Source organism: Lycium barbarum, chromosome 5 (genome assembly GCF_019175385.1).
Source record: "Lycium barbarum isolate Lr01 chromosome 5, ASM1917538v2, whole genome shotgun sequence".
In the NCBI taxonomy this organism is placed as follows: domain Eukaryota; kingdom Viridiplantae; phylum Streptophyta; class Magnoliopsida; order Solanales; family Solanaceae; genus Lycium; species Lycium barbarum.
In genome coordinates, this window is record NC_083341.1 from 121,589,561 (window position 1) to 121,599,606 (window position 10,046).

The 10,046-nt window shown below is 31.7% G+C and overlaps 1 long non-coding RNA gene across 1 annotated transcript; it reads left to right on the forward strand.

The window, feature by feature from the left end:
- The first annotated feature begins 972 nt into the window (after window positions 1–972).
- Window positions 973–3,049, forward strand: LOC132642667 (uncharacterized). The gene is made up of 3 exons (XR_009583294.1): window positions 973–1,406; window positions 1,748–1,797; window positions 2,741–3,049. It is a non-coding gene; the product is annotated as an uncharacterized LOC132642667 (long non-coding RNA).
- Window positions 3,050–10,046: the final 6,997 nt, after the last annotated feature.

Consider the following 10,046-nt stretch of genomic DNA (forward strand, 5'->3'; position numbering starts at 1 on the left):
ATATCATATTGAATTTATGAATCGCATCATCAAAATGTTGGAAGTAATATATATAAAGAGAAAAGTAAGAAAATTGATATGTCCTTCGAAGGACAGAAAACAAAACGACCGTACATTTAAAAGAGAAAAAGAATAAATAAAACAAATTACGAGGATAATAACGAAATGATAAATGATCATGAAGTTGATGAAGACACATGAACAGATTATAGGATTTGAAATGAGGGACTATTTGTGTTACGTCCCGTATTCTCATGCGTTGGAAAGTGTGCGAGTTAAATGATATTAGTAATGGACGCGAGGTTATCCCAAACTTATAGGCAGAATTAAAGAATTAAATAATCAACTATGGGATAATGCTAGGTGCCAAACATTCATTCCACGTGCCAATCATGGAAATAAGCATCATATGACTATTTCATTATATGTAATTGGTGGCACCTACTGTTGTAGGGCACTAATCATTATAATAAGAAGAAGAAGTGGATCCCATAATCCACTTGCAAGGTTTTTATATGGAGATTACTTTGGCCGGAGAAAGTTTCAAGTAGAATGAAGGTGTAGTAATTCCTTTTCATGAGGAAAACGTTACATGCAGCAACTTGTTCTAATGGAATTTACTAAAATGATATGTACGAAGTGTATTAAAAATGATTGCTATTTAAGTTAATTGTGATAAAAAAATTAATTGGGTGTGCAATTAGATAAATATTGAATTAATGGAAGACAGGGAGATAATTAGTGATTATGTAGGACATGAATATAAAAGTACTAATGGTCTATGTAAAATCTTATCCGTGTATGTATTCATTAAATATTGGTGTTAAATTATTTTTAATCTTGATTAATGTTTGTCCCTGATATTGCTATCATTGAACAAGTGTCCTTTGTGGGAAATTGCACCACCGCTTATTCTTTTTATATATAAAAAGCATATTCATTCTTTTGCCATTACTTTCCTTGACACGTTTGTAAGCACAAGGTATGTGCTGGTCATTCTTTTTTCATATTAAATTCACAATGGGCTGCTCATACAACACTATGCTATAATATGGTCAATAGCACCAATGTTTTCCCTTCCAATAAAAGAACCATAGCAGCAACGTTTTTGCTAGTGTAGAGACATAAATATATGTTCATTCTTGTCAACTTAAATCGTGAAAGTTCACTTCTGAAAGATGAGGGCAGCAGCTAATTTATATAGCTGCATCGTGAATTTAAGGATATGGGCAGAAACGTACTAGTACATTCAGTGTTTGGAAGTTTAAGCAACGACGCTATTCGATTTTTTTTTTACGGGTTTTGCACGTCGCTTCAATCTCGTTGTTCCGTCTTATCGTGTTGTTGAATTCGGGTTTTCTTCGAAGTGAAGTAAGGAGGAAAAAAATTACTTCTTGGCATATAAGGTAATAATTCTCCTCTCCTACGTATATTTAAATTCATCCAGGTCATAATTATATCGTGGGACGAGAATTACGAAAACTATATCGGAAATTGGATAAATTGTTACTATTATCATGTGGGCTGTTGGAAAGTGATTTAAGAATGGATTTGATTTTATTTGGGCATGTATTTGTTGATATTGATATTAGTACTGGGATTGATATTTTGGCTAAATTGGAATCATGAGGATTATTAAGTTTTTAAGGAAGATGCTACCCGAATATCGTTAGATTTCTAAGTAATTAAGGATTGGTTTAAAAGAGTATCCTAATTTGATTATTGGCATAATTGGTATTGTTTGTAGATTGGTGAAGCCCGAGACCTAAGTTATGGTTAACTTGAGAAGCGGCAATGGTATGTAAGGCTAACCCTTCTTTCTTTTGGCATGTCTTAGATGTAAGTGATGAATGATATAACCTTTGGGGTAACTCTATTCATAGGTTCCGAATGCGATTCATGATTCTTGTGCTATTCATTCTATATGTGCTCCATATGATTTCATTCTTAGACGAGTAAGGTCTAAATGTTTCTTGTGATGGTTTATTGATATTGTACTCATATTCTGTTCCGAAGGGAACACCCATAAGGTGCCAGTTGAGTTGTGTATATGGTTTTACTAATGATTTCGAGGAAATTAGTTTTATACTAAAGAAAACATAAAGTTATATTTTCAAAACCACTCCGAAGGGGGTGTGAGATTTTACTATTTCATTTCATTTCATTTACGATTTATGTTTACATTCCATAGCATCATCTCTTTATATTAATATTTGTGGATTAAGTTTGTGTTGACATGATTGTGATATTGAGCCGGAAGCGGCTGCCCGAAGGGGCCATCATCCTTATTAAGCCGGAAGCGGCTGCCCGAAGGGGCCATCATCCTTATTAAGCCGGAAGCGGCTTCCCGAAGGGGCCATTATCATTATTAAGCCGGAAGCGGCCGTCCGAAGGGACTATTATGATACTAGCCGGAAGCGGCTGTCCGAAGGGACCATTTTGTTAACATGTCGGAAGCGGCATATGTGTTAGATTGCATTATTTACTTAAAGAATGTGTGTTAGATTGCATTATTTACTTAAAGAATGTGTGTTGGATTGCGTTATTTACTTAAAGATTGTTTTGAGACTTCGTGTATACATTTATGTTTCTTCCAGCGAAGGCTGCAGGTATTGAGTTAGATTGTGATTTCTTCTACCCTAAATCAAATTATGATTATGATTTGTTACCACCTTACATACTCAGTACATTGTCCGTACTGACGTCCTTTTGCCTGGGGACGCTGCGTTCATGCCCGCAGCCCCAAATTGTTTGGCAGGTTAAGTGTATAGCTAAGATAATTGGACGTCAGCTGGGATTGGCAAGTTCCACCTCATTCTGGAGCTGTGCTGAGTCATGTATAGATATGTATGATTACGGGTATGTCAGGGCCCTGTCCTGACTCATAATGTTCAGTTCACTTCTTAGAGACTTTTGCAGACAGGTTTGTCGAGGTGTCGACAAAGTGATGTCAGTTGAGTCCTTTGTGGATTTTAAAAGAGTATGTATTTTAGATGATTTAGATTGGTCTAAAGTACTTATTGATTGAAAGTTTTCATAATCGTTATAGAGATAATGATTTCAATTTTAAAAAAAAATTATGTTCTTAAAAGTTTTTGAAATGGCAGGTTTTAATAGAGTGAATGTCTAAGGGTTCGCTAGACTCTGATGAGAGTCGGGTGCCCGTCATGCCCTACCATTGCTAGGGTGTGACAATTTGTCTACAAAAAATGTCTCGATTCCTTCATTCCTTGTATGATTAACCATCCAAAAATAGTGATTACGTGCCACTTTGTGGAAGGTAACGAAAGTCGGGTAGACTGTAAACCCGTTAACCGGGTTAACCGGTAACCGGTTAGGGAACCGATCGGTTTCCGGTTAAAAAATCGGAACCGTTTAACCGGTTTCGGTTTGAAACCTCAAACCGGAACCAGTCCGATTCAAAGTCCCCAAAACCTTTTTTTTTTTGTATTATATATATATATATATATTATAGTATTTATTAGTATATTGTAGGTATATTTACATATGTTATACAAGTTTATAAGTAAAGTTTAAATATTTACTGACTAACAGGCTAACAGCAAGTCAGCAATACAGAATATACGTGTATACATATATATATTAAGTTATATGCTTAAGTTATAGTGTTATACTACATATACCTAAAATATAGTAAGAATATACGTATATATATATCAATATACTTAGGTTATATAACTTAAATATATATATATATATATATATATATATATATATATATATATATATATATATATATATATATATATATATGTTTAAGTATACTATATATACTTATAACTTATGTTATTTATAGCTTAATTTTTTCTAAGTTTATAAATTCGTATATACGTATACATATATATATATATACCTAAAATATAGTAAGAATATACGTATATATATATATATCAATATATGTATCAATATACTTAGGTTATATAACTTAATATATATAAATATGTTTTAAGTATAACTTATATATATGTATAACTTAATATATATATATATATATATATATATATATATATATATATATATATATATATATGTTTAAGTTATACTTATAGTATACTATACATTATAAGTATATTCTTAATATATTTTAGTTATTTTTCAAGTATATAACTTTCTAGAATATACTTATATATATATCAATATATGTATCAATATACTTAGGTTATATAACTTAATATATATAAATATGTTTAAATTATATATAACTTATATATATGTATAACTTAATATTGTGTGTGTGTGTGTGTGTGTGTGTGTGTGAGAGTGTGTGTTTAAGTTATACTTATACTATACTATACATTATAAGTATATTCTTAACTATATACTATATAACTTTCTAGAATATATTAAGTATACAATATAACTTTCTAGAATATACTTATATATATATATCAATATATGTATCAATATACTTAGGTTATATAACTTAATATATATAAATATGTTTAAGTTATATATAACTTATATATATGTATAACTTAATATATATATCGGAAAAGGGCCAAATATACCCCTGTACTATCGAAAAAGGGTCAAATATACCCTTCGTTATACTTTGGGTTCAAATATACCCCTGTCGTTATATTTTGGGTTCAAATATACCCCTCCACAGTTAAAGTTGACCTCAATCCTACATGACATTAATATTTTAATAAAATAAATATTATGTGGCATGACACCTCACTTACAAACCCAATTTTACCCCTTCCCTCCCTATCTTCTTCCCCCTCACCTGCCCCTCTATTACTACCGTCCTTATGCCACCACCATTAATTAATATACCAAGGGAAAAAAGGGATTGTGAAATGTTGCTACTGAAATCCTTTCTTTTTCTGAGTTAACCACTGATCTATGCTCTATGCTCTATGCTTCTGTAAATTCCATTCGAGAAAATCTGGCCCGAAAAAAGATAAGAGCTTTAGATATACTAGCTTAGAAAGAGTTAGACAACTAAAACAATTGAATCTAGAAGCGGAATGATTCCTAATGAAACGCATTTTTGTTTCTCGTATTGATATCTTCATGACGAAATTCTATTAGACCCGCTGTCTCATGTTATGTGATACTCGTTCATATTTGTAGAAGAGTTAGATAAATGCAGTAAAGTGCCTTTATTTTCATTCCTCTTTGTACACATTTTGCAGATAATTGAAAACTCTCTCTTCTTCCCCCAATCTAACCTACTGTGTTCTTCATCTGAACTGTTTTGCATGAATATTTGATCCACAAATAGTGGTGGACACAAGGATGGTAGTAGTAGAGTGGGAGGTGTGGTGGAAGAAGATAGGAAGGGGAGGGGTAAAATTGGGTTTGTAAGTGAGGTGACATGCCACATAATATTTATTTTATTAAAATATTAATGCCATGTAGGATTGAGGTCAACTTTAACTGTGGAGGGGTATATTTGAACTCAAAGTATAACGAAGGGTATATTTGGCCCTTTTTCAATAGTATAGGGGTATATTTGGCCCTTTTTCAATAGTATAGGGGTATATTTGGCCCTTTTCCGTATATATATATATATATATGTGTGTGTGTGTGTGTGTGTGTGTGTGTGTGTGTGTGTTTAAGTTATACTTATAGTATACTATACATTATAAGTATATTCTTAATATATTTTAGTTATTTTTCAAGTATATAACTTTCTAGTTTTTATTTTTAATATGAACACAAGTAAATAGAAGAAAGCTCAATGAACCATATATTTTATTCATTTTTGGATAACATTTATTTGCAAGTTGTAGTTTTTTTTAACTTGCAAATAATACATGAGTTGTACAGAAATAATAGAATAATAAAATCACCAATTTTGAACTATTTCGTTAATTTCCCCACATCATATTCGGTCATGGAAATATCTTCAAAGTCTTCCATTTGGTCCGGTCCACTAGCTATCAAATCTTCAATTTCTTCCTCTTCGCCTTCCTCCGCTTCTAAGTTTTGGTTGCGTCGCTCCGATCTTATCCAATCGCGAATGCACACTAGTACTTGCAAGCTAAAGCCGGATAATGAATGTCTGTGGTCTCCAATTTACTGTCTTCTTGGCTAAATGTGCTCTCCGAAGCCACGGTTGATACTTGAACCGTAAGGATATCTCGAGCCATTCTTGAAAGTACCAGATAGCTTGCCTTGTACTTCTTCCACCATGCTAAGACGTCCAAGTCATCCAGTTCCTTGATATCCACATTTGGCTGCATCAAATAAAAGTTATATTCATCAAAGTTTACAGTACAAGAAGAAGTTGGCTGTGAATGTAAAACTTTTAAACCCGACAAGCCCTTTTTGCTACTCTGAGAAGTAGTAGGGCGTGGAGCAACGGTTGTAGCACGTTCTTCCAAACTAGAATAATGAGTAAAAACTTTTCTAAACTCATCATCAATAGCGAGTTCGACTTCAGCTAAAGATGGTTGAACTCCCTCTTCAATTTCTAAAAATGTATAAATTTGACTAACCAAATTTTTAGTATAAGACACTTTTAAACAAGGATTTAAAAGAGAACCAATATAAATAAAGTTGGGATGGGAAAATAATACTTCTTAAATTTGATTATCATTTCAAAAATAGCCACTTGATAACCGGGTGTATATTTATACTCTTGTAAAACTCTAGCTATTTCCACTAAGTACGCTAAAATTCCGGTTACCGTGGGATAGAATTGTCTAGAAAAAACAAGAGTTGCATTATAAAAAAATTCTAAGAGTTCAACACATTCTTTAACATCTTCCCAATGCGAAAAATTTAACCAATCATCACTATCAGTATTATATTTGTTGTGAACTTGTTGTATGGGAATCCTATATTCATATGTTTGTTGTAGCATAATGTAAGTGTAGTTCCACCTAATCTCAATTTCTACTTGAATTTTTCTAGGTCTAAGGTTATTTTCCACACAAGCATTCTTAAAATCTCTAATTCTTCCCCTATTAGCATTACAAAAAAGAAACGCAACCGCATCTCTAACTTTTTGAACAGAATCTTCAAAATGCACAAGACCTCTTTAACAATTAAGTTTAAAATGTGACAACTACATCTTACATGAAAAATATTTCTTAGCGGAGGGTTTAGTTCTCTTTTTATAAGACCTATCGCCTTTGTATTATTAGAAGCATTATCTAAAGCAATACAAAGTGTTTTTCTATAAATGTTAAAAAATCTCATAATAGTAGACATTGAATCCGCTAAAATTTTTCCATCGTGACGACCTTTTCCTTCATCATATAAAAAAGCTATAATTCTTTTTTGCATAACCCAGTTGTCATCAACCCAATGACATGTAATAGCAAAAAAATCTAACTTGTTAAGACTAAAACCCAAATCAGCGGTAAGACAAACATTACAATTTAAAGAATTAAATACATGGCGCAAATAAAATCTATATTTTTTAAACAAATCTATAACATCGGCTCTACAAGTACTTCTAGGAATACCCTTAAATAACAGAGTATAACAACGTTGAATATAAGTAACAAACCCCAAACCCGAGTGAAAGGAAAACGGTAAACAATCATAAGCTACCATTTTAGCTATTTCTACACGCTCTTTTTTCTTGTCATACTTAAAATTTCTACTGGTTCGTGGGTCTATCGTCATTTGAATATCCCCCACATTTGAACCCGTTTGCTCTCCCCAAACATCCATATGTTTGGTTCTCATATGACCATTTAGTGTACCCGTTCCACCATCCTTACCAGTTCCTTGCTTAAAACTAAATACTTGTCCACAAATGGTACATGTAGCTGATTAGTTTTCCCTATTCTTAGTCATAAATTTCCAAACTTTAGCTGTTGGCTTACGAGTTCTAGGTGGTTTGTCTTGTGTATGTGATTGTGCAGGACATAAATCTCCTATGGGATTTTCGGGGGGTTGTGTTTCATCATCATCATCTTCATTAAAAGTGTCGGTAAAATGTTGTTGCATTGTCTCATGATTTAAAAGTGAATTATTTCCACCAACATCAATACCTAAATTAGGTGTTTCTTCCACAAATGTTTCCTCATTAAGCCCACCCCTAACAATACCACTACTACTACCGGCACCACGTCTTAATCTCTTTGACATTATTAAATAGAATTAATTTAAATCACAATCAAATAAATCAGAGGAAAATAAATTACAACAAATTAAATTGCTAGAATTAAATTGCGAAAAATAAAGATAGAGTTGGAACGAAGGTACCAAATTTCCGGATTAATTTTCAATAAAGTGAAGGCGGTTAGAATTGCAAATCCACCAAAGCTACTTCGGATTGTTGCAAAATCACCAACTCCACCAACAATATTATAATTGTAAAATTAATAATTGAAACTAGAATAAGACTATAATATTTATTTGAGAGAAATTTAAAGTGGCTAATTATTGCAAAGTAACTATAATTGAGAAATTGAGATTTGAGACTTGAGAGAAAGAGAAGAGTGAGTTGGTGTGGATTAAAATGAAAATGAAGAAGGGTTTATATAGGGTTGGGGAATGGGTTAAAGTGTTAAAAAAAAAGTTTGGGGGGTTGGGGGGGGGGGGGGGGGGGGGGGGGGGAGAATTAATTTATGGCCGTTTGGCAACGACCATTTTTGCAAATGGACCGTTGCCAACGGTCCAATAACATCCATAAGTGCTGGCCCGCAACGGCTATTTTTTTATTTTTTTATTTTAAAATTTAACCGGTTTAATCGGTTTCGATTTCAAAAAAAATCAGAATCGGACCGGTAATAAATAAACGGTTAACCGGAACCGATTCCAATTTTACCGGTCCGGTTACCGGTTTGAACCGGTTAAACCGGACCGGTTGACAGGTTTAGTAGACTGTAGCCAAATGAATGAATAATACAGATGCAAAAGTGTTGGCAGCTGAGCACTATTATCTTTGAATCTCATTATATACATGTGGCTGGGAGTTTTATATCCATACATATTGGATCCTCATACGTTTGATATAGAGTATAATCTTATCCTATGAGAATAATTAAAAAGAATAGTGTTCCACTAGAACATAAAAGTGATTAAATTGATTTTACTTACTCTTCGACATTACTAATATATATGAGAATTTCTATTTTTGTAGTTCTCACATGAATTTCTTTTTCTTTTTATCTCTACTTGAAATTTTTATGACTTTATAAATTGTCACACATTTTGATAAATTAACTTTTAGGACTTTTTTTATGCCACTAAAAAAGATGATATCATGGAAAATATTATAGTGACTCCCACAAAGCATACTCATACATATTTGAGTTTTTTATGTGAAAATATTATTAAACTTGTTAAAATATATTATTGTTAAATACTTTAAACTCTTATCAAAAATGTAAATAATAGCCCTTCCTTCTCAATCGAAAAATGAATTCCGAAGTATAGTAGTTAATTAATCAAATTTTACTTGCACGCACTTTTAACATAAAATTATCTAATAAATTACTATATTAAAGAGGAACTATAAGATATTATATATATATATATATATATTCTAAAAATGTTTGAAAAACATTGTATTTAAAGAAATATAATTTGATCTAGATACAGTAATAATACTAGACAATTGCAAAAAGTATATAATGTGAAAAACAGGATAATATATTTTATATAATTTAGGAGTAATAATTTTTTTCATATTAAACTTAACAGTTTTGTCCTAAATTATATAACATATTAATTATCTGGTATTTTGCAAAATATTTTTTTAGTAAAAAATAAGTTAGCCAGTATGAGTTCAATTCAAAGAACTCAAACGAAATTAATTTAACATATGAAAAGCTCAATTTGGATCATCGGGGACTTAACCTCAAGAAAAATAAAAATAGAAGAGCTTTCAATTATTGATTTTTTTTTCCTAAAAAAAATTAATATATAACTAAGAAAAATGTTTTCCTTTAACATACGTTTTTATACTTTAATATTTTAGAAGTCTTTCGAAAATATCAAACTGATGTTACAAGAATAAAAAATCAAGAGCAGCAATTTTTTTTTTAAATATCAAATTAAAATTTTAATATCGGCTTGGGCCCGGACTTAACACGGGCCAAGTGACACTAATT